At 35.9% G+C, this 26,821-nt stretch overlaps 1 protein-coding gene across 28 annotated transcripts in view; it reads right to left on the bottom strand.

The window, feature by feature from the left end:
* The window catches only part of BBX (BBX high mobility group box domain containing), a 280,307-nt gene that overhangs the window by 142,198 nt on the left and 111,288 nt on the right, over window positions 1–26,821 (bottom strand). For 21 of the 28 annotated variants that reach the window (XM_054482850.2, XM_054482867.2, XM_054482869.2 and 18 more), the window contains one exon: window positions 17,222–17,295. The gene's annotated coding sequence lies outside the window, so the exon portion shown is untranslated. Of the gene's footprint in view, window positions 1–17,029; window positions 17,296–26,821 lie in introns of all 28 variants that reach the window. The other 7 variants (XM_054482851.2, XM_054482868.2, XM_054482871.2 and 4 more) reach the window with 2 other exon arrangements.

Raw genomic sequence — 26,821 nt, 5'->3', positions numbered from 1 at the left:
AGTATTGTGACATTATACCTGTTATCACTGTGAAACCCGGTTTTCTAATATGTTTTATTAGCAGAAGGTAAAAAGGGTCATTAATATCCATGCACAATAAATATTCTTGTATCTATAGCATTTTCTGTATATACAAACATTCTTGTACGTATAGCATTCTTACTTTTAAAAAGCTCTCATAAATAACATATTTATTTAACAAACTATTTTAAAGGTATTTTTAAGTATCCGCAAGTAGCAAGTACCTAGCATGTACTCAGGACTCTTTGAGGTAAATATTTCCGGCGTTAGTTTACACATGTGGAAATTGAGATTCAGCATTGTGAAGTAGATTGCCCAACGTTTAAAAGCTATCATAGTTGGGATTCAAACCACATCCAACTATGTTATCCAAATGTGAAAAGCATGCATCTACTAGCTAGGACTGTCTAAAAATACAACAGCAAAAATAAATTTCTAATGCAAAAAAAAAAAACCCAGACTTGTTATATTTCAGCTTACTATTTCAGTTTATGTTATTTAGAATGCATCCCTGAATCATGTTCTAATGGTCTGTATCAATTTTATGTCATAGTACTTCTTTATTACTTCATATAATCACAATTTACACTTAAACCCTATAAATTCTAAAACTGGCAGCGGATACCAATTATGTTTATGGAAAGTCTCAACTTGGCTGTACTTCTTTTCATAACTGGAATTTCTCTAAGACTGGAAGTAAAGTTAGCTGTTGGGATTCTGAAACTTAGCACTTTCATTTCATTACCCCCCACCATCAGGGATTCACTCACAGGGAAGCAAAAAGGCTTGCCAAGCCCCACAGAAATTACTCACTTCCACTCTCTCTTTCCTCATCTCTCTTCCAAATGTACTTCAAAACCTAATTTTAAACTCATGCAGGAAATCTGATTAATACCACTTGGCTTTCTCTACTCCATTAACCTTAGGCCCCATCAGCACACATGAAACACAATTCGTTTATATGATTATCTGTCAGCTTTTTAATTTGTCATTGTTTTTTTCATTTGCATGTTTGTCTAGCCTGCAAGAACCACTGACAAGAGTTTACAAATTTATTTCTTCTGTCTTGTGTCCTAACAAATTCTTCTTCCCCAAAAGGACCACCAACTATGCTGCGTGAACAGTAGTCACTTAACAAATGCTGAATGACTTACTACAGTGGAACAATTCGCCTCTGGTATTTCTCAATATCCCAGTGAATCCTCCACATCTATAACATGCTGGAGATGATACCAGGTACTGCTAGAGGCTTGGGGTCTTCCTGAGGGTGCCTGGGACAAGAAAAACACAGAGAGAGACCAGAGACAGTCAGGAGAAACACAGAGAGAGGAAACATGGAAATAAACAGAGGACAGAAATAAAGAGTTGAGAGGAGCAAAAGAGTCAGAAGTCAACGGAGAGATTAAGCAGCCAGAGAAATCACAGACAGGGAGGAAGTTGGCAATCTGAATTTGGGTTTTGGTTTTGAAACCACATTTTTGGTTCTATTTACTCATGTAATAGGTGCCCTCATGTTACTAAATCTGTGATGCAGTCAACCATTTTGAAGTTATTGCCATGGTTTTTCTGAGCTTGTAACTTTACCTATTAAAATTCATCTTCACAGGGTTTCATCTTTGGAGATACATCTACACGCACAATCCTCCAAACAACCCAGCTGTAAATAAGGAAGTATTTTTCCCAGTTTAGAAAATGAAGGTCAGAGAGGTAATGTGACTTGCCCAAGACACAAGCAAATAAATGATATTCGAGGCCCCCAAATTTTCTGATTCCAAAATCCACTGCTTTTTCTGGTATCCTATGTTGTCCCCAGTAGAATATTATAGAAATCCAAACTGGTTTTGTAAAATAAAATTCAAATAAACATAATTAAGGATAAAATTTTTCTATCTTATGGGATACTGAATTACTCAGGCTACTCACTAGGATATTTTTAAGATATACCATAAAAAAAATCTACATAAAAATATCAGAATGATAAAAAATTGAGAACAGAAATGAAATTAAGTGAACAGTCACTTGACAAAAATTTTTAAAAAGGGCTAGAATTAGTTTATTTGCTTCTACAACTTTGTAATTTCAGTCTTAATGATTCAACACATTTCAGCTGATGGAAAGATAAACCGATGTTCTGCATTTCAATGAATTCTTAGAGCTAAGTACTAGTAAAGAACCGGTGCTCAAAACTACTTGTTCTCTCTTATAATGTCTCACCTAAAGTCTACACTGCAATCCAATTTCAGGGTACCTCACAGGGTAGAAATTATAAAATGTATTGCTCTTTGTATGCACGAGTATTCTCTTTTGAGGGGCACTTATACTCTTCTAAATAATCATGCCCTTTTAGTAACATTCAATGGAATTGCCAGAAAAGCTCCTTTGATAAAAGTATAAGCATGTTATTGTATTTTACAGCAAAATAAGACAACAAGAACACAAAGAAATTTCTATTCAACTGTGTATCAATATATTTTCCATCATGTTCAGCAATTTTTAAACCAGAAATTTTCAAATAAGGCCTAAAGTACAGTACTGCTCTGCCCTCTAGTGACTGGCTAGGTTTTGTGAGCTACATGTTTTTTTTTTTTTTTTTTTTTTTTTTTTAATGCTTTTTGCACAATACTTATGATTTAAAAAAATTACATGATGGCTTCTTTTTCATCATTTAAGAAGTGAACAAAAAGTACTGCTCATCTTTTAAAATATGAGCGGTATGAACACAATGCAGGAAAGAGACTTAAGTTGAAGAATTTCTTTTCATCAGGCCACCCAAGTATTGCAAACCAGAAAAAAATTTTAATATAAACTGTTCCAATCCTTACATCTTTATGCAATTTATTTGGAAAAGTCAAATAATTCCATTACAAATTTCTTTGTTAAAAACCTTATAAATTTAACTTATAAATTCCAAATTAGTCAATTATATTATTTCAGAGTCTGAGATATCAAGATGAGTGATACTATATATATTGCACACAGATGAACAATTTTCTACTAATTATAACAGAGCAAAAATGCTTAATACAAAGCTATACTGAACATAATTTACCATTAATTGCTCAAGTGGTACTTGAGGATTTTCCTGAACCTCAGTGTCGTCATTAGAAAACTCACTATCTCTTCACTGATATGTGTGGAAACATTAATCAAGGATGCCAGTTAAGACAGAGCTATTACATAGAGATTCACCCTACTACTTCAACGAAGGGAATCTGTCATATTATATGTCCCTCTTAATTTCTCCTGCCATAAACCTCTTGCTAGGAACTGATGCATTTCTAGAACAGCATTTCTACTCTCACTAAACCCAGGGTACCACTTCTGTATCTACACACTTATGTTAAAAATAAACAGTGCATTCATGCACATGAAGGTAAAAGGATACCCAAACATGTGAGGATAATCTACAGGCAGTGTGGTGGTGTGTTTAGGAGCACAAACCCTGCAGCCAGACAGCCTGAGTTTGAATTCCAGCTTTGCCACTTATTAGCAGCGTAACCTTGGGCAGATAATTTCACCTCTCTGTTCTTCAGTTTCCCCATCTAAAAAATGAGAAGAAAAAGAGGCACCTACCAGTAGTAAGTAACGGGTTATATCTTCACAGGTATTTGGGTTACACAGGTGTATGCATTTACGAAAATTCAGAAAATGTACTTTTAAGATGTGTGCATGCCAATGAATGTAGACTTACATCAAAAAATTATACATAAATATTGAACTCTAGTTAATATAGATAAATAATATAAATGCTGAAACATTTAGGGAGCTGTAGTGATATCTATATGTTCAGATGTATCAAAAATTAAGCTGAATTGATGAGGGATAGAGAGATGGAAAGATGACAGATATGTAATAAAATAAATATAATAAAATGTTAATGGCCAAATCTAGGTGGTGAGTATGTGAGTTTCATAATAAAATGTTGGGGGGAAATATGCCTACCTCTCATCAGACTGATGTGAAGATTAAATATATATAATACTATTAAATATAAAGAAGAATGCCTGACTTAATAATGGCATCTGACAATATGTTTATTTAAACAAATGAAAAGTAGTGATCTATTCTTTCCAAGTTGGTAGAAAAGGGGAGGAAAGTAATAAGGCACTGAGTTCCCAAACTGGGGTCAGTAGTTGCCATCAAAGGTGTTACAGGTCAAATTTCAGATAAATCATAAAACTGCACAGACTATGCAAAGAATATAGTCTTTGAAAGCAAGAATGAGTGGATTTGAATCTCAGGTCTGTTTTTAACAAGTCAAGAAGCTCAGACAAGCTATTTAAATGTTCTGAGACTCAGTTCTCTCGTATAAGATGGGAATAATGACACCTACATTTAAGGCTCACTGTGAAGACAAGAAAAATACACACACACACACACACACACACACACAAACACAGAAATTAGCACACAAAAGACAAATAACAGCTGTAGTTTTTAACCATTATAATCATCATTACTACCTAGGGCAAGTCTTGTTTATCTTTACCACCATTCTCTGAAGATGAAAACCAAAGTGGCTATGTATCTGTTCCTTAGACTAGAAACTGCATATACAGTTGGCCCAAATACTCTCAAAGGGCTTTCTAAAGGATCTTTATTAAAAGAGTAGGCCTTATTTTAAGTTTCACTAAGTGTGAAAGAAGAGTCGACAATGACAGGAAATTCATTATTCATTCCTCTGTAATGCCAATTATAATAAATATAAGACTTACGAGTAAGGCATTTGAAAGTATGTTTGCTGATGGCATTTTAAAGAAAATAACTTCAGTGCATTTGAGGAAATGATATTAACACCTGGATGAGCTTTGATTTAAAACAGTCTAAGGTAACATATTTAAAGAATATTACAACTACATTTATAGAAGATGAGTTCTATGCTCCGAGGGAAAGGATTTGTAAATCATTATGGATTACTCAATGAAGACAGTGACTCAACACATGGTTTCAGCTAAAAAGAAAATCAAGAACTTGGCACTCAAAGAAGGAATATTGGAAAGATTATACAACATGGCTACTTCTTTGACTGCTCAATAAAACTGCTTTCTCCAAAGGTTATTCACCCTGGGATTACTAACTCAAGGAACTTTTTTCAGGCATTTAGATATCCCTAAATTTTCAATACTGTCAATCTTGAAAGTCTTCCCATCTTGCACAGCACTATTCTGCTTTTCCCACCACAGATCTGATTGGATTTCTTTCCTTTAGACTTCCCTTAACAAAGAATGGGTATTTTCAACAATTCCACTTTAGGCATATTATCTTTCACCAATTTTCAAAGTTTCAGCTCTTACCTCTCTCTTCTATTAAACCTATCTTCAGTCTGAATCTCTACCAAACCTCATCTCAAATTTATAACTACATCCTAAATATAATGCCATGGATATCCTCTGTGTTCAAATCCAATCCATCCCAAACTTCACCTCTCCCTCCCACAAATCAGTAATACTAGTAGCTCCTTACTTCTGATGGCAATATTAGCACTCTTGTGAACATCCACACTTAAATTAAAAACATATCTTTGACTTTCTTTTAAATACCCTCCATTGCCTCCTTCTCTCTCTGTCCCTCTACATCCTCAAAATGAGTTCAGTCTACTGTCAAGTTCTGTAGATTAATAGTTTCTAAATTGGTTCGGGTGACAGATACCTAGAATTCATATTCGAGAAGTACAGTGAAAGCTAAATTTACAATAACTAAACACACAAAACAGAGGCTAAATAGTAGTAGGAATCAAGTGTTTTAGAAAATTGTCATTGAAGGAATCCTTAAAACTGAGTATCCATTAACTTTTGCCCTATGAATGGGAAAGACTAGTTCTGTAACTTGGAATACTGCAATTTAAAATATTTCAAGATCCAGAGTATAACCTTCATAATGTCTCTCATAATAGCCCCTTTTACAACTGTCAACACACTACCAGAAGAATGAATGTTTTCTTACCTAGGATAATAGTAAAGCCCCCTAAACCAGTCTTTCCAATGTCTACCTTTTTTTCCTTCTGTTCCATCTCATTTATATTAATCGCTCAAAAGTTTTCAGTGGCCCATATGCCTTTTGAGGGGAAAAAAAAAGTAAACTCACCTTAACATTCAAGACCCTCTTTACATCTCTGCCTTTGCACCAAAGTTTCCCACTGTAACTTTACATGTATCCCATCCCACTGGCCCAAGTAGTCTATTTCACCTTTCCACACTTCTGTTATTTCCACTTCTTTGTGAAGTCTTCCCTGATATCCTTAAGTGGGATTTAAGGTCTTCCTCAGAACCTGAAGTTTATTTGTATATCTCCCTCTTTTGTGCCAGACATTGCCTTATATTGCCACATCCTGATCTTGACAGTGTGTAACGCACTGCCTTGCACATGATAATTAGTAAATATTTGTTAGCTATACAGAGGAACAGAAAATACATTATCTTTAAAGACAACATTTTTCCAGTGAGACCACTATAGGTTGTTCAGGTTCTAAAAAGAAACAAAACAGAGCGGGAGAAAGATTAAAGAGGGATAACGATCCAGAGCACAAACTCTCACAAGCAGTCTGGAAAGGTTTAGATTTCTCAATATATATTAATAATTTTAAAAGTATACAATTAAAGTCTATAAAATCCATGGTGGTTATGGTTTGGATGTTTACATACTCAACAAGGAAAAGGGAAAATTGCTATAAAAGAACCACAAACACCTAACACATACACACTAAATAAGAAGCAGCTTTTAGAAGGAACCAAGGTATTTCACAGATGGTACTAAAATACCTTGAAAACAAGTTTAGATATATTAATTGTTGAGAGATATTCAAAATTAATACAAAATAGCTATTGATACACGGGACAGAGACCAAGCTGTATTGGTTTTTATGCTTATGTGCATGAAAATTATTAGAAAATAAACACTTTCACAGAACATTTCTGAAGATAGAGAAAAAATATTTTTTCTTCTCCTGCACCAATTATGAAACGTTAAACCACTAACTAGAAATGAAGGAAAATTTTGCATCTCTTTTCAAGTTTATGAATTAAATAACAGAATAAGATCATGGTTGAATGAGCTATTTAAATTTTTTAAAATTTATATAGTTATCAGTGTGTAATATTTTTTAAAAAACAGCACTCAGCAGGACATGGTGGCTCACGCCTGTAATCCCAGCACTTTGGAAGTCCGAGATGGGCGGATCACGAGGTCAGGAGATCGAGACCATCCTGGCTAACATGGTGAAACCCCATCTCCACTAAAAATACAAAAAATTAGCCGGGCGTGGTGGTGGGCGCCTGTAGTCCCAGCTACTTGGGAGGCTGAGGCAGGAGAATGGCGTGAATCTGGGAGGCGGAGCTTGCAGTGAGCTGAGATTGTGCCACTGCATTCCAGCCTGGGGGACAGAGTGAGACTCCATCTCAAAAAAAATAAAATAAAATAAATTTAAAGAAACTTAGCCAGGTGTGGTGGCACATGCCTGAAGTCCTGGCTATTGGGAGGCTAAGGCAGGAGGATCACTTGAGTCCAGTAGTTCAAGGCTGTAGTGAGCTCTGATGAAACTACTGCACTCCAGCTTGGGCAACAGAATGAGCTCTTATCTCTAAAAAAAAAAAAAAAAAAAAAAAAATTAATTATCATACTTTAAATTCCCATACTTAGTGAATTCTCATTAAGAATCATACGATATCTCCTTGTTTTGTTCAAATAATTATAGTCTTTGAAGAAAATTATCTAGACTATATAAATTTGTTCTTATGCTTAAAAAAATTACATAGTTTGGGCTGATAATCTTGTTAATACTAATAGCAGGTAGCAATAATATTCTTAAATAACTATCATCCACTGAATGACAAATGACTTATTTCCTAGTATTTTCATACGTTTGGACTTTACTAAAATTGCAAAATTGGGGAAGGTACAATTAAAATAAAATCAAACTTCTATCACTTACAATTGTACAGAAAATATTTTAAGAAATCCAACAATAAGAGTAAATGTTAATTTATTCTTTCCTAATGAAATCATCAGGAAAGCAAGTCCATCTTGTATTCAATAAAGATTTTCCCAACATAGTAAAAATGTACAGTTTGAAGCCGGACATTTCTCTTACTGTGAATAGAGATAGTAATAAACATGAAATTAAATTTCAAGGACCAGTTAAGAAGCAAAAAAAGTTATAGATCATTTTTTACTTGCTGCCCATTTTAAGAACACATTTCCTTAATAGTGCCTGCCATATGCTGGGTTGACATTATACCCTCTAGTACCTTTAATCCTCTAACAACTTTACAAGGCAGGTATTTGCCCCATTTCACATAAAGCTAAGTAACTTTACCACACCCCAGTTATGGTAAACAACTGAGTTAGTTTAGTCTTGAGTCTATCTGACTCCACAGCCCATGTTTCTAAGAGATCACCCTACAGTTAAAAGCAAACAAACAAACAAAAATAAAACAAAACAAAAACACATTTTTTTAAGTGATCCATTTAGATCTGTCTCCTATAAGGAAACTCTTAAGTTTCTGCCTATCCATATTAATATCTGGGAATCAATAGTGAGCATTTTGCAGCTGACAATCTAGAGGTAGGAATCAAGATCTTTATAAGTATTCAAAAGTAAAAGTTCTAAAATATTTTTTCAGAGACACATAAAAAACTCCAATGTATAAAATATTCTATTACAGCAGAAAGCCAGTAAAAAAAAAATCTATAATTTTGCTGATTAGGGAAAAACTCATAAAAAGAGACATGATTGAAACACTTCTACTATCAATAAGATATAATAGCCTTATTAGAAAGATATATCTTTTGTTCTCTAAAAAGTGAAACTCTAGGTGAATCATAAAGATAGGCAACACCAAGCATTTTAACAGAAACTAAACTTTCAAACCTGAAAACTTTATGATTTATTTAAATGTTCACTTCACCAGATGAATTGAAAGATGATCTGTATGCTTCTGTCCTTCCAAATGGTCTGACAAAATGATTGCTATAAAAAGAGGTTTGGTATTTAAGGGGATTGACAATAGCTGCTGACTTCAAATTTTTCTTCATTAACTTTTATAATACACCTATTTAATGATTTGGTAACTCTAACAATGCTGAAAACATAGTGGTATTCTATTCAAAAACTCTATTGAAGGCATGGACGGAGTTTCACGTCCATCCAGGTGCTACCTGCATGGACAGGAGGGTATATACTACTCTGCACATGGATACATCTCACATTTGATAGGTGTTACTTTTTCTCTTATTTGGCAATTCTTCAGTATAATTATTGTGGCACAACTTATTAGGACAGTGCTCACCACATAAACAGTAGGTAGCTAAGCCCCTTTAGAAGCCAGTTCCTCCACATCTGGCTGACTCTCTCAGAAACCAGGGCATTCTAAGTGCCTATGGTAATGTTTAATACCCTAAAACGGAACATTTCTGTCATAAGGAGACGCTTGGTAATAAATTGCTTTACAGTAAATGTTAAGAACACTGAAATAATTAGATAACTCATCTGTTTCATAAGAATAGTAATATAGCCACAGCAGAGACAGAACAACTGCAAATTAAGCAGGTTATACAAGATAATACAAAACAAACACAATATTCTTGTCTATCAGCTTCACAGATCAATTTGAATACAGCAATATCCTAAAAATACATCCCAGAACAAAACATCTAAATGTTGACTTCAGTCAACCTTTCTGGTACACATTAACTGAAGCCAGGTATCACATTGCATCTCTTAAAGCCCAAAACGAACCAAAGTGCCTGCCTTAAATCTCACAACCTTCACATGTACTCCACTCACAGGGTCGCTGATGGAAGTGTTGGAAAAGCACTTGTTAGAAGACTAATAACTCTTAACAAACACCTGGTGATTCAGTGTAAGCTACAAATGAGCCAACAGGTATAGAGAAATTTTTTGTGGTTGCATTTTAAGCTCTCAGCCCACTAATATTTATTGATTATAAAACTAATGGCAAACTTAAAGGCACAAAGAGACCGTAATTTGGAAGAACACTCCTCTCCCTGAACGAAGTCTGGGAAAAATTTCCATGTAGACCAGGAGATGCTTATCAACACCAAGTTCAGTGGAATATAGGTTAATGAAATGTGAATTCCTGTAATACGAATTCATCATGTTTACTGAGCAACTTCTATGTACCAGATGCTATTTCTAAATTTTGGGAATACAGACATGCACAAAATAGACTCTCTAGTAAACTTTCTAGTGTAAACAAGTCCTGTAGCATCTTGAAGAGGTTCTATGAAAGAATTACATGTATACACTCATATATACATATGTTTATGTGTGTTTATATAGAATATCCAGTAAATGAATATTTTACACTAAAATGTATGAAGATCCTGGGAGAAATGTTATGAGCAAATTCCCCCCCTTAGATCCATTTATTTTCCTAGGAAAACACACTTCTCTATAATAGAGATCAGAGGGAATACAGACTTCAATATAAAAATACTTAATTGATCCAACACCTTTCAGAGTAGCATTAAATGCATGAAGCCATGCCTGAATATATTCATACTGTCCTCAACTAGTGAATTTCACGATCATTAGATTGATCTTAATGTTAAGAAGAAATACACAGGTAAAATTCCTTATATACAAGGTTTTTGAGTTTGAGTCATTTCATAAATAGCTTTTAGGGAAGACTGAAATCAAAAGTGGACAAAACAATTAAACTGACAAACTGATTAAAATTATATCACTGCTGAATAACATATCCTTTAGTCTGCAAGTATACAGAAAAACTGGTAAATTTTACAAATGAATTTAAAATTATGTTTACATAAAAGTATTTGTCTAAAAGGTTTGTTTCCTTTTTTGATTATATTTTTTAGACAAATGCCAAATCACTAGAAACTAAAATTATTCTAGTGATGTAGAACACACAGAAACACATATGTACACACACAAAAAAATCGTCCAAAGAAGAAACAAGGAAAGTTCATTTGAGCCTATATCAATATCCCACAAGTTAATGCACTATTTACTCAGCACTAATCCCAAGCACCCATCAACTGACTTACCTAATAGAAAAAGAACTGCAAATTAAACTAAGCAGGTTATAAAAGACTATATAACAGAAAGAAGTACTATACAGACATTGCATTTAGGTGTCCAAGGGAGAGAATTCAGTCATGGGTTCTTAGTTTCTGTTTCTGATTGGACCAGTAAAGCCCCTTCCTCAGCCCTCTTTTCTGCTTACTAGAGACAGAAACTAAAAACCATGGCTACAGGCTGCTAAAAGCCTAAAACAAAACAAAATAACAACAACAACAACAAAATAAGGCAGGTTGAGAAATTCAAGCATCCATTACCTAATTTAGAAGCTGATATCAGAAAAAAGGGGAAAAAAGAAAGAAGGCAGGTAAGGAGACAGGACAATAACTAAGTAGATCTATCAGACTTAGGACTCCCTGACTTCTGTTGGCATTATTTCAAATACACAATCTTTTTTTTTTTCTGTTTACCAAAAATCTTAAGTATATGCCATTTCCTTGTTTGCATTCTCAACTGATTCACAAAGTAAAAGAATATTGCCTTACAAAACGTGAATTGGCTTGATACAGTAAACAGAAACAGGTATAACCCAAAAGAGTAAATTATCTTGTTCAACTTAATTTTCAAATACATTCCTAGTATTCCTAGATAACAATAAATACACATGGAAGCCAATTTTTACAATGATGTAATTCCTCCATTATATAAATCACTTGCATTTTCAAGTTCTTAGACTTAATTCTTTCACTTGTAAGAACCTTATTTTCATGGATGGTGACTTCAAAGTGGAAGAAACAGGAATTCAGCAATTTCAAACGTCTCCCTCCTCAAAAGTATCAAAGATATTTTTAGAATCTTAGAAGACTGTAACGAACCAGATATCTTGTTTATAGACTAAATCACGTAGAAAGTATTTTTTAAAACACTTTTACTTCATTCTTTGGTAAAGAAAAACAAAAACCTATGTTATAGATGAAATTGTGTCCCGCTCCAAATTCATATGTTGAAGCCCCAGTCCCCAATGTGATGGGACAGGGCCTATAAAGAGGAAATAAAAGTTAAGCAAGGTCATATGGGTGGGGCCCTGATCCCAAAGAACTGGTGCACTTATGAGAAGAGGAAAAGACACTAGAGCTCGCTGCCTACACAGAGGAAAGGCCATGTAAGGACACAGCAAAAAGGCGGCCCTTTCTGGCGGTACAAGCCAGGAAGACAGACCTCACTAGAAACTGACTTTTCCAGCATCTTAATCACTGACTTCTAGCCTCCAGAACTTTCAACTTAAAATAAATGTCTGTTGTTTAAACCACCCAGTCTGACACTTTTTTTTTATGTGTTACAGCAACACAAGCAAACTAATACAACCTCTAAAGATGAAGAGTTTATTTTTTTTTTGAGGTGGTTTTACTCTACCAATAATCCAGGTGAATAAGCAACTAATAGTTACAAAGATACTCCATTTATAAAGAGAAGAGCCTGGAACAATTTGAAGACTAATCCAGGCCCCCAAAAAACCATTTTTATATACATGTGCTATTTTAAAATTAAACAAATAGTCATTTTAGAAAAAGCATAAGGCTTTGAATCATAAAAGATATTACTATGTTGTACTTGATTCTGAAAGTATAAGGGGACAATGTCAATAGAGAAGTTCTTTAAGGCGGTGGTCCCCATGTTTTTTTCAGCACCAGGGACCAGTTTCATGGAAGACAATTTTTCCACGAATGGTAGGGGAGGTGGGGGGGATGGTTTGGGCATGAAACTGTTCCACCTCAGATCATCAGGCATTAGATTCTCATAAGGAGCATGCAACCTAGATCCCTCATACATGCAGTTCACAGTAGGGTTCAGGCTCCTATGAGAATCTAATGCCGCTGCTGATCTGACAGGAGGCAGAGCTCAGGTGATGCTCAGCTCCTGCTGTGCAACCTGGTTCCTAACAGGCCATGAACCAGTACCAGTCCGAGGCCCAGGAAGTCAGGGACCCCTGCTTTAAGGAATTTAAATTAATTAAACCTTCACACTGGAGAACAGTACCATAAAAATCTTAAAATAGAAATGCCCATTTCTTCTGAAACCAAACAGTATTTCCTCTATATGAGGAAAAAAATTTCAGTTCTTGTAGTTTGCCTCAAGACTATATAAAATTAGATCCTTTTTGCAACTTAATGCTGACCTTATTAATATACAGAGTAAAAGCCATGAAGTATATGAACTTTCGACCATCACTCTGTCCTTGGGACTTCTAAATTCCCAGTGGCAAGAAGTTCATTATTAGATCATGGGGTAACGAATATTTCTACAGGACTCACTCTTTCTCTCAGCAGTAAGGATAAAGCCACTTCCAATTTCCGGTAGAAGTAAAGAAGAATGCATAATGCATTCAGGACAATTTTTTAAAAACCCTTAGCAGGTGTGTGGACATATGTGTTTAAAAACAAACACATTTTAGATATGCACTGTCAGATGTCTATCGGAGGTATGGTACAGGGTATCAAGATTCTTGAACTTTGATCACATCTTTCTTTTTCAAACTACTAATTCTTGAGTGCTTCTATGTGCCAGGGACTCTTTTCAGGCAATTAACCCAATTATCTCATTTAATTCTCACAATCCTACAAGGTAGAGATCATTATCCCTATACTACAACGAGAAAACAACATTTCAGAGAGGTCAAATATAATCACCCAAATGCTTTCAATTAAAAAGTGCCAAAACTAGGATTTATCTGAATCCAAAACCCATGTTTTGCTATAGTGCCTTGCCTTCTAACCTTATTTTTTTTTTTTAAGATGCAGATGTTGATATGGTTTGGCTCTGCGTCCCAACCCAAATCTCACCTTGAATCGTACTAATCCCCATGTCATGAGACGGACCTGGTGGGAGGTAACTGAATCATGGGGGTGGGTTTTCTTCCATGCTGTTCTTGTAATAGTGAATAAGTCTCAAGAGATCAGATGGTTTTATAAAGGGGAGTCCCTGTGCACATGCTCTCCTGCCTGCTGCCACGTAAGATGTGCCTTTGCTCTTCCTTCACCTTCTGCCACGATTGTGAGGCCTCCCAGCCATGTGAAACGGTGAGTCCATTAAACCTCTTTCCTTTATAAATTACCCAGTCTTGGGTATGTCTTTATTAGCAGCATAAGAACAGACTAATACAGATGTCTAAGCATGTTCCTTACTCCCAATCTTAAGGAACTATAAACTATCACAAAGCATTGTTTATATACTACTGGATCTTTAAATCAACCATCTTAATCCACACAAGTTTGATAATAATGTTTTTTAATACTGTGAGATGAATAAAACCACTATTGGCTGAGGAGTTCTATGTGCTAACAATTTTCTAGAAGATTTAAGAGATAATAATAATGCAAAAGTCACTGTATAGTAAATGTGACCTCAGGTAGAGTATCTTAGAAAACTCCCGGATGCAACTGTTAAGCTCCCTATGGTGTCTGCATTCTTCATCACTAGAATGATTCTTGAAATTGAACTTAAGTAGACAAAGGCATTTGGCTACCGTTATATCCAGTACGATTAATATATTACTACTGGAAAAAGCAAAGTACCCATTTCCTCATTCTCATCCTATATCAAATTAGGTAGTATCTGTCAAAGTTCTGTAACCTATTATACATAGGTAAAAGAATTATTTTAAGTATCATATTTCCTTTCTCTAATTCTGTATGCAAATTACAGAGGGTCCAGTTTGCAGTAATTTTTATTCACTTTAAAATTACCTATAAAAGAATAATGTTAAGTCTTAAAGTTTCTAATGGCATATTAGAAACTTTTCTAAGTTTTAGGAAAAGTTGTAAGGTTCAAAACATCAAGAAACTCTTGAATTGTATCCTTAAAACTTGTCACTGACAATATTCCACATAACAACAAAAGGATTCATGGTCAAATAATCTGACATGTTAAACAGATTAATTTACCAAAGAACTTCCAGGAATCTTTAATACATTATGTGCATTCTGTCTCTAAAAAAGCAGTAGATGGTATTTTGTAGATATAATAGTTAAAATACGTACTGTTTCTCCCTATCAGTCTTTTCCCTATCCCCTCTTACAAGGCCACTCTCTCACATGATGCAGGTTTCACCCTGTGACATGCTCTAGCCAATTAAATATGAGAGTTAATGACATGTGCCACTTCTAAGCAGCCTTGTTAAGAGTCATAGTTCCATCACTTTTCTCTTTCCTCTGCAAGAAGTGTACATGCCAGAAAGACTGCTCCTTCAGCTTTGGTCCAAGAATGAAGAGGACACAGAGCAGAGTGGCAGGAGACTAATCAGGGACATGAACATAAATAAGAAATAAATGTTTATTGCCATAAACCACTAAGATTTGGAGGCTCTTCTGATATTGAAATGTAATTGACTAAGTTGACTGATATGTTTCCCAGATTTATTGAACCCTGGCATCCTTTTGCCAAGTAACATCTTCTAGGATTTGTTTCCTCAATTACTCCTGGTTTTTGTATGGCATCTTTTCTATTTCTCAGTTAATACTGCATTTAAGACAAGCATATAGGTCAGCTAGAAAGTATGCAGTCTTAGCCATCTGCAATTAAGCTTCCATTTTAAATTTTATCAGCAGTGTGAATTTCTGTCAATTTCTGCTTATATTCAATAAAACATTCTATTGCAATAATCTGATTAACATTCAGAAATCATTGCTCAGATGGCTACTTAGTGAAATCTGCCATGGTAATCTTGGTTCATTACTTAGTTTTTCTGAATAGGTCAGATAAAGTGTCCGGCTTTGCTTTTTGTATATGTATTCATATTTAGCAAATTCAGAATACTGCCACAAATTCCATTTTCTTTAAACCTCACCATACTCAACTCTCTTTTAGATTAGCAAATGAGAACATACTTGAAATTTCAGGATCAATTTTTGAAAATTCCATAGTCTATACTGCTGACTCAATAAAACCATAATTAAGTGTATTCTGGCTGGCATTCTTAAATTCAGAATTTGTATTAATATTTGTAACAAGTGTGCCTTGAAGGATAGCACAGTGAAGAAGAAAAACAATAACTAAATTCCAATCTTCTCACTGGCATTAAGGTTTTGTTGTTGTTTAAATGACCTATTATAAATACACATTCAAGTAAATCATATACATTTTACTATGTGTACAATCCTAGACAATGACTTTTAGGAGACTGGTTCAGAGGCCTTACCTTTATACCGACATCATAGAAGCAACATTCAGTGATACAGTTACCAAAAGGGGAAGGCAGACACATAATCTAGACAGATGTAATAAGCTACCAAATATACTTTAAAATAGAAAAGGTTTCGGATTAATCTTAATTAAAAAGTTAAAGAATAAGTTCCTTTCCTGAAAACTATAACTAAACAATATTTACTATATTTGCTCATTTTAATTCACAACAGTTTCCTCAGCCTTATAAATCATCAGTTCACCATAAAGTATTCAGATACCAGTAAAGCAATCCCACATCTGATTCCCAGATTGGGAAAACTCTATGCATTTAAGTAATTATTATTAAAACTAATTTCAAAATATTATTGCCAGACATTAAAGTTAAAAAAATTTTTCCCCTAAAACAACAGCTTTGAAAATAACTAACATACAAAAGGACAGTAATAGTATCTGTGAGTTTCAGGGTTTTATATAATTTGGCACATGTATATATTTTAAAATCTCAACTTCTTCCTTCATTATGTGGTTTTCACATATAAAGTGGTTTCAAGATGCAGCTACACCCACCTCTATTATTTTTAACAGGTAAGAAAACCTCCATAATGCTTCGATACTCATTCATTTTTCAATTAAAGCCAACAGCAGTACAAAAAACAGCTTTTGGGGAATAGATCAATCTAATAGCTATTTAGGTATATAACCTCTTAGTATCTAGGACTTTAGAAAACTGCCTTTCACCAATAATGCACTACTGTGGAGAAACAAATCAGAGATTTTGAAACAGCTAGTTTTAACATTTTCATGATTTTAAAAGAAAATTTAACTTACTTGATAATGGAGATTAATAAAACTCACACTTTAAAAAATAATAAAATTAACAAGAAAAAAATATCCAATGATCACACTTCCTTGATCAAGATGGATTATGGGGAAAAGTTGAGACCAGCTCTGACAGCACATAATTCTTGACTGCCTCACTGCTTCCAGGTAAGTAAGATGTACCTTCACGACAGCTCTTACCAGTCAAGTCAAGACTTTCCATTGTGATTTCAGTGGAACATCAGAACTTCCAGCTTCTGTGATGCAGCAGGATTCTGTGAAGGACCCATAGAAAAGTAGTTAAAATGGTGAGCCAGGAAGGCCTTTCAAATAAAGCTGACACTCATTCTCTTTAGCAAAATAATCTCCAAATAAAATGAATTACCAGCCAAACAACCAACATGAGGCAAATATCCTTATGCCAATGCTAGTTACAGAAAGTGGCCTAAAGTGTCTATTTTCAATTTTAACAAAGACAGTCACTAAAATTATTCAATGGAAATTCTGAGATTAAGGTTACACATACTAAGAATTAATCACGGGCAATAACTTCTCGGCCTTTTGGCTATAATTAAGTGTAGAATTACAGGCAAATCCCCTGGAAAAACATGGAGTTAAATTGACACCCTAACTAAATTCAAGTTATTTTAAATGACTAGATATCAACTAGATAAACTGTGATTCAGATATTAATACTTATGATTTGCCTTTTAAATATCTTGAAGTTAATAGGGCAAGATAGTAAAAACGAACAAACAAGAAAGCAGCCTGGGGTGAAGGGGACAAATAGAAAATAATTTTTATTTTTTAAGGATAAAGGATGAAGTAAATATAAGATCAAAATCAGTGAAATGGTGTACATGTAAATTAAATGGAATATTTTATTTTAATAACACTGCAAATATATATCCCTAAACCATATCATTTCTAAGAATTTAAAAGTTATCATTTATGTTTCTTTGTAAGACAAATTTAGGTTGCTTCAGTGGTGAAACTAAATCCACACTCAACTAACAGAAGCAATTCCCTGCTCTAGGCAGATTATGACAATACATTTCTTCTCAATCTGTAAGCTACACACTGTAAAAATTGGATATCACTTTCTGGCTTATGGCTCTATCAATATACTATCAGTCATTTTATGGCTTAGCTTAAGTTTTTTCCTAACAAGCCACTTTGATATGGAAGAACTGGCTCTTCACATTAAATACCAAAAACATGTAATGATTCATCTGAGTAATCCTATCTAGAATCAGATGACTCAGTTGCCACCCCATGCTATTAACAAAAACAAAAGCTGGAAAGAATGAATAAAGTATTAATTGGTCTCATGTGGCTTCACACAAGATACTACTCATTCATCCATATTTTTTAAAACAAGGGCATAGATAAAAGAATAAATCCAGATCTTTGAAGCAAACTATAAAGGACACATATGAATACTTTCAAATCAAATGTCTACACTTTTACTACAGTTTAGGAAAGCGCATGCCAATTCCAAACACTGATGAAATAAATGATATCAAAGTCTATTATTATCATAAAATAGGCAACATATAAATAACAAAAATATTTTTAAAGAAAATCTCATAATACTATCACATTCACATACTTCTTTTTCATATACATCTATGAAAGTATACAGAAGAACCATTAAACATTATGAAATAGATGAGTAAATATGAAGTAAATAACTGTAAATAAACATCAAGTAAATAAACTGGTATAATCTAAAATATATATATAATTTGTACTGCCAAAATTGGGATAAGAAAGTCTACCATTAATTTTGACAGTGTGAGTTTCATTCTTATTTTGGTTTAAGGATTTTCTCTTTAAGAAGTGAATATATGCTATCTGAGAAATAAAATACCCTATACATCCCTATATACGTAAGTTCTTTCAGGAGCTCAAAGATAAACTCATTAATCTTCAGGTACTCTTGGAGATTTGTTTCTATTAATATAATTGAATATACTCCAAAAAGTTGACCATAATTGCACTTTGTCTTGATAACTGTTCAATAATTTATTACCCATGATGCAACTATCTATGGATAAAGTAGCAGAGGGGTGAGAGAGGAGATTGGCTATGCTTTGCCCAATATGGGTTTTTTAACTCTCTTAAGATAACGAAGGAATCATGGTAGACTCAAGAAGCCAGGAAATCAGCCACAGAGCAGACATCAGTTTCAAGGCTGAGGGTCCTGCCTGTGATAGACTGCCATTGAGTTCTCTTATAGCCAAACAGAAACACTCCAAATTTTATCTGGCTATTACAAATGGCCACATGAGTAGCCTCACAAAAGCAGTTGCAGCATAGGCTGGTCTGCATTTAAATCAGTAGTATTTCAGAGAGTGTTCTGATTTGACAGAAATGAGTGGTGATGTGAGGTATCAGAAAGGCAGGTGGGCCAGCAGGGGGAAATGCCCTAAGTATGAGCACAACCCTATAGAACGGTGACTTGAATTTGCCCTGAGACCAACGCCTGGGCAGATTTTCATCTGAGCCACCTGGTACCTGTCTGTGTTCTCTGGGTCCCACTTTGGCTTACTTTCAACCCCCAATCACCCCCACAGAGCCTTGGCTTCCTGACTCCTGGTGATTAGCTCCACTGCCTCATTAGGAACTTGTCTTTCCCTTTTCAAGGCCTCTGCTTCCCACCCATGACACTGCACACCCCCCTCCCAGTCCTAGCCAGCATTGATCTGGCACAGCTCAGGATTCCCTCTGAGAAACTTCATAATGGCAGGTGGGACAGCCATGTATTAAATATTATTTGTCCCTTACAAACAGGGCATCTGACTTGGCATCTGAAAAACCTATCTTACAGACGTGGCCTAAACCACCACTGAAACATGCTGAAGCAACTGGCTTTTTGACACAGCTCTCACACTCCCCCTTGAGGTGCTGTTTTAAAAAGCTTTTTATACTAAAAAAGGTGAGGTGCCACCTCTTACAATGAGGCAGATTCCCAATTAGTGTTAATGTCCAGCATAACATTCAAAGTCACATCATTGCAAAATCCCCTGGTATGCCAAAACTGTGTTTTGCACCCTGATGTCACCACTACCTAGTCAGTGCAGAAGGGACTCCGAGGTAACCATGTTGCCCACTTACACAGAAGAATATTTAATCCCCATGAATGACTGCTTTTCTGATGTTTTCATCAATTCTCTGGGTAATAGATTAAGCTTTAACTAACTCATTTTCATACATACCCCTAATTCAATCAAGCTCAATAAAAGTCATTCTGGACTGCAATTATTTGCTAAGGAACAATTACATTCAAATGAAAAAAAAAAAAAAACTGCTGGGCATGATACCACGCATGGTACACATGCCTCTCCATTTATAGAGTAAAAACAACAACAAAAATAGCCAAACTGCTAGAAAAAGGAAATAACGATTTTTTCCTCATCCTCTGGAAAACAGAATACTCATGCTTTCATACCTAAAAAGGGGGGAAGGTAGGGAATGAAAAAGCAAATTTTTAAATTATTGCTTTCAACTACATGTATGCTTTCAAAGAGGCTGTATTTCTAATCTAAGAGCAAGCATGACTTCTGAGACCCCAAGAAAGTACAGGTCACAGACGAGGAGTTCTAATACCCACTCTTCCACAAAACCTTCCTGGCTTCCTCCATTTCCTCAGTAGGTACTGTATTCCAATTTCCACTTTATAATGCAAGTTTTTAAAACTACTTCTCCATCTTTATATGGATACAATTATTATCTTCTCCTTGACTCACTATTTTATATACTACATGTTGATAAAATGAACTTCATCACCAAGCTTTTACTTCCATGTAATAGAATGTAGTTGTGTTTGTAGTCAAAAAATTCTTGTTGATTTAATTAAAGCCTTCTCTGTCCTGGGTGTGTATAACCCTTTCCCACTCTATATATTCTGTTATTCCCAACAGTGGCCTCAGACACATTATGCAATTTATAGTACTGAAAATGATGTTGTTATACCAACCGTTATGCAATTTTGGCCAATGAATTCCATGCCTCAGGTCACTGTTGTCCACTACAGGCTAAAGGCCTAGAAATGATAAACTGACAGTCTGATCTCTAGTTAAATCATTTGCTGAAATAAAATATCTTCATATAGAGAAAGATAACTGCAGGAACATATATACACTCACATACACACACATATAAAATAAAGAAAGTGGCAACATAAACTATGAATAAAGACAAAACTTTTGTTAAAATCACCCGTCTGTCTTTTACAGTTGAAGCTTAAACCACAGCTGTTTCACAGGCATTTCTGGCCAGGCACCAATCTTTAACTGAAATTACAATGTCAGCCATACTGAGGATGGAAATCTCTCAAAAGAAATGCAAATCTGAATGACCTCTTTGTCACCTTCCCACCCCTACCTTGGCATTTCCTCATTACTCCCAGAGCCTTTCAGTTGAAAAACATTAAATATAGTAATAAAGGCAAATATGTCTTAAGAGTTCCCTAGATAATTTGGCAGTAAACCATAGTAATTAAGTAATTACAGATTTGTCCATTTGTTTGGATTCTCCAAAAAAAGTATCAGAAAACACTAGGTAGCAGGGACAAAAACTCCAGCATTCATTGTTTCAGATGGGCCCTTTATAACAGCAGATGAAATATTTGCAAATCCTCTCCCCTTCAGTACTCAATATTGAACCAAGTATAAAGTTATTTTTAAAAATGACCGGCAACGCATGGTGGCTGACGCCTATAATCCCAGCACTTTGGAAGGCCCAGGCAGGTGGATCACTTGAGCTCAGTAGTTCAAATCCAGCCCGGGCATCATGGTGAAACTCCATCTCTACTAAAAATACAAAAAGTAGCTGGGTATGATGGTGTGGGCCTATAGTTCCAGCTACTCAGGAAGCTGAGGCAGGAGACTCGCTTCAACCTGGGAGGTGGAGGTAGCAGTGAGGTGAGGTAATACTATTGCACTCCAGCCTAGGTGACAGAGTGAAATTCAGTCTCAAAAAAAAAAAAAAAAAAAAAAAGAAAGAAAAGAAATTACGTACCACCTACCTACATGCCAACAGAATAGCAAGGCAAATGACGTAGTCTTTTACTGTTTGGGAAATTACTAACCTACTATGCATTAACACTGCAAAAGCTATTAGCAGACCGGGTGCGCTGGCTCATGCCTGTTAATCCCAGCACTTTGGGAGGTCAAGGCAGGTGGATCACCTGAGGTCAGGAGTTCAAGACCAGCCTGGCCAACATGGAGAAACCTTGTCTCTACTAAAAATACAAATATTAGTTGGGCATGGTGTTGGGTGCCTATAATCCCAGCTACTTGGGAGGCTGAGGCAGGAGAATCACTTGAACCCGGGAGACGGAGGTTGTAGTAGCCAAGATTGTACTACTGCACACCAGCCTGGGCAACAGAGCAAGACTCCATCTTACAAAACAACAACAACAAAAGAGCTATTATAATAGTTACTGCTTTCTTAAAGCTGATGAGATCTAGCTGGGTAATCACATACACAAACACACAAAGCTAAATAATAATAGCATAATACATAATAAATGTCAAAATGGTAAGCAAAGAAATTTTTTAAAGTTAGAATATAGCAGGTGATCTCTACACAGGAGATGAATAAAACTGGAACCTGAAGAACCAATGACAATTGGGAATACAGACAGACAAGATGGAGGAGAGTGTTAAAGGCACAGGATGAGCAAAGGTTCAATACTAAAGCTAGCATGACTTGCTGGAAGGGATAGGAGGCATATGCAGCAGATCTGGTTGAAGTACAGGATTCACATGAGAAAGTAGGACATGAAATGTGGGCAAATGAGAAAGCAATGTGATCTGTTCTTTTTTCTCTCCATAGTTTCCTAAATAGCAGAGTAATGTTAGCAGCATGGTGGTATACTAAGCATACTGGCCTTAGGTTTACCACCCTGCAATTGTGGGCCAATTCCTAAGCCTCTCTGAGCCTCTATTCCTCATCAGCAAAATTGGGATAACAATCCCTACATCTCTAATGGTTGCCTTCAGAATTATTAGAAGATATTATAAATTCAAAGCATTTGCTATACAATAAGTGCTCAATAAATGTCAGTAATCTCATTAGAGATAAAACTAAGGGGTAGAAAAGCATTTAATAAAGTTACATTGTGAACACACTTAAGTTTGCCTTGACTATTCTCAGCATTTGGGTGCTGAATGAATTGCTACTTCTCAAGTGTTATTTCACCATAGATTTTATTTTAATTTAGATGGCTTTCATATATGTTTAATTCTGACAGTCTCACTTTTAACCCTACCAATTTCAATGTACATGAGCTGATTTAATAATATAGACATCTTATTATAATGAGCACGCGCCATAAGATTTTTGCTGCAGGGACCATGGTGGAACCATGAATGTCTGCAGTTTCCACAAGTGGAGAAGTCAAAAGAGTAGGCATTAGTCCAGTCAGATGCCGCTTTTAAACTCCTATGAATTGTATCAATGAGACCTTCTCAGGTATGGGATATCGCACATTTAAGGCAAAAAGAGTTTCACTTCCAGGAAGGGTATAAAAATGTGTTTGCCAGCAGCTACATCAGGAATAATGACAGGGAAGCCCCAGAATCTTTGGGAAGACTCATAAGCTCTATCAAGCCACTGAGAACTAAGCTGGAAAATAAACAGTGAAGATAATCCCAGCCCCATGGGATACCCCTCAGAGACTGGGTTAGCTGAAGTAAACCCTGACCTACACTCTTTAGGTATCAGCCTGCATCTTCAGGAAGGGGTTCTGCAAATGAAACCCACTGGAGAAACCTTAAGACCACCTTGTCCCCTGTTGAGGCAAGAAAGTGTTCCCTGGGCTGCTCTCACGTCAGCAATAATTTGGCAATAATTTGCAATATATTAAAAAATCACATTCTTAATAAAAAAATTTAGTCCAAAGTCATTTGATAAAAAGGGAAGTAATTCATTATCAATTCACATAATTTTAAATGGAAAATCTTCAGTTCCAAGAAGCAAAGGACAGTGATCTCTTATTTTCCCTTATTAATACATTAAATAATGTCATTTAACAGCATATTATGATCAAAAATTATAATATATTCCTTTGCTTTTTTGAGACAGGGTCTCACTCTGTCACCCAGGCTGGAGTGCAGTGGTGCAATCTTGGCTTACTGCAACCTCTGCCTCCTGGGCTCAGGTGATCCTCCCACCTTAGCCTCCTGAGTAGCTGGGACTGTAGGCACACGCCACCATGCCTGGCTAATTTGGGGGTGTGTGTGTGTGTGTGTGTGTGTATGTGTATACATATATATATATTTATTTATTTATTTATTTATTTTGGTAGAGGAGTGGTTTCTCCACATTACCCAGGCTGGCATCTTGAACTCCTGAGCTCAAGCAGTCCTCCCACCTCAGCCTCCCAAAATGTGGAATTACAGGCATTAGCCACCGTGCCTGGTCATATGTTACTTGTTAAAAAACAAAAAACTGTACTGTCCAGAAAAAGTACCTGTTTCAAGTGTGTCTAACATATTTCCAGCCTGGGCTCCATGGCTCACGCCTATAATTCTAGCACTTTGGGAGGCCGAGGCAGGAGGATCACTTGAACTCAGGAGTTTGAGATCAGCCTGGTCAACATACTGAGAAGACCCTGCCTGTACAAAATATTTAAAAATTTGCTGGGCATAGTGATGTACACCTATAGTCCCAGCTACTTGGGAGGTTGAGGTGGGAGGATTGCTTGAGCCCAGCAGTTCGAGACCAGCCTAGGCAACACAGTAAGACCTGCCTGTACAGATTTTTTTTTTTTTTTTTCATTAGTCAGGCTTGGTAGTTTGCGCCTGTAGTTAGTACCAGTTACTTGGAAGGCTGAGGTGGGAGGATGGCTTGAGCCTGGGAGTTCAAGGCTGCAGGGAGCCATGATTGCACCAGTGCATTCCACCTGGGTAACAGAGCAAGACCCTGTCTCAAGAAAGAAAAGGAAGGAAATGAAAGGAAAGAAGAAAGTAAACGGAAGGAGGAAAGAAGGGAGGGAAGGAAGGAATCCAAGAAACTTTCCTTAGAGTCCATCAGGGAAGTCCAATCACATTTCCACAGCTGAAGCCAAGTAGGACCCAGAAAGTTTAAGTGACTACACAAAAGGCCATCAGCTGGTTTATGATAGAGCTGTGACAACACCCCAGGTCTTCACGTTGCTTTTCTCATGACTTCACACTGCTGCCCTTGTAGGAGTTGATGTTTTTCCCTATCATACATCCTGTGAAATCACAGGATTACAGAATGTTGGAGGCAGATAAGAGTTTGAAGCCACTCAGTTCAACCCATCGACCACACAGCCAAGACAGAGGCAGAGGTAGGCCAGAACCCAGGGTTACTGCCATGGTCAGTACATTTGCCCTGTATCACACTGCCTTCTGGAATATGATCAATCCGTTTGATCTGCAGTTTGTCATCCACAGACTAGCAGGAAGCTCCAGACCAGATTACAATGCATCCCTACTCTTCCTGTGTTCCTCTACAGAAGCGTTCAGCTGGAAAAGTATCGTAAAACCAGGGCCTAAGTTTTTACTGTCAATGCTCAGTAAGAGAATGTTTCTTGGCTCTAAAACAATTTCTCCTTTCTAGTCTGAAGGCAAAGAAAGATGCCTTCTACAGCCTGTTAGCTGTAGAAGTGAGCATGTAAAATACTTCTTTGTGTTCCTAAATATTCCTATAAATACCTTAGAATAAAAAGTTAATGTCAGTGTAGACAGTATAGAGGAATTCTCTGTAGTTTCCACTCAATTTTGCTGTAAGCTTAAAACTTCTAAAAAAAAAAAGTCTATTATTTTTTAAAAAGTTAATGCCAGTTTATTACATTCTAACTACATTAAAATTATATATTGACTGAAGAATAAATAGCAAGCCAATGCCAGTTGAGAATATATGAAGAGTAATTCTCCTTTAAATGCTCACCGCACTAGAAACGCCTAGTACCAATTAAAATTATGTTCTCCATTAAAACTAAGCACATTCTCTACAGTAACAACCTCTTTACGATATAAATGCTCTACCAATAATTAATCCTCAATAAATGCCCTCTGCATTAGTTCCACTGCTCCCACAGTAGTCAATATTTAAAATAATACAAAACATTTAGTCTAGATTAAGCCAATTCAAAACAGTAAAGGAAATATTCTCCAACTATTTCCATTGGTAGACATAACGGTTATCCTTTGTCACTAATTCCAGTGTAGTAACCCACAGAAATCAGTGCTATACAACTCTGGGGGCACCAATTATAAGTACTACAAGGCAAATGGCAAAAGGCTTATCCTGAAGCAGCCTAAGAGATACCTGTAATAGCCATGGTTCTTAATACTGCTAATAAGTATGTTGAAATGTTAACCTCTTATATAATTAACAAAATCAGATTTTGTCACCTTTCAAGTTAAAAAGGAGTCTCATGTAGAAACTTTATTTAAATAGCAGAATAATCAGCTACAAAAGTGTATTTTCCATATTGGTTTTTCTTAAGCAGCAAATTACAGACATGTATGTTTTTGCCTGCTCATCATACAGTCCCCCCCGCCCCCATTCCTTGGTAAAGGCACTTACATTTTTAGGAAAATACTCCACGTACCTTGAATGTATATATATTTTGGGAAAATAGTCCATGGCTCCTTGAGTGGGACTGACCTAATTCTACCTGAGTTTCAGGTATAGAAATATTACCAAGGCTTGGCCACTCAGCTTATTCCATCTTTGTGAACACTGCAGCTGGGTGATGAATGGGTACGAAACCTGAATCACGGCAAAGCATGCAAAATAATACGAAGTTTATGCTAT

Source organism: Pongo pygmaeus, chromosome 2 (genome assembly GCF_028885625.2).
Source record: "Pongo pygmaeus isolate AG05252 chromosome 2, NHGRI_mPonPyg2-v2.0_pri, whole genome shotgun sequence".
Classification (NCBI taxonomy): domain Eukaryota; kingdom Metazoa; phylum Chordata; class Mammalia; order Primates; family Hominidae; genus Pongo; species Pongo pygmaeus.
Note: the sequence above shows the minus strand (reverse complement) of the source record. Positions and strands in the feature narration are given on the sequence as shown.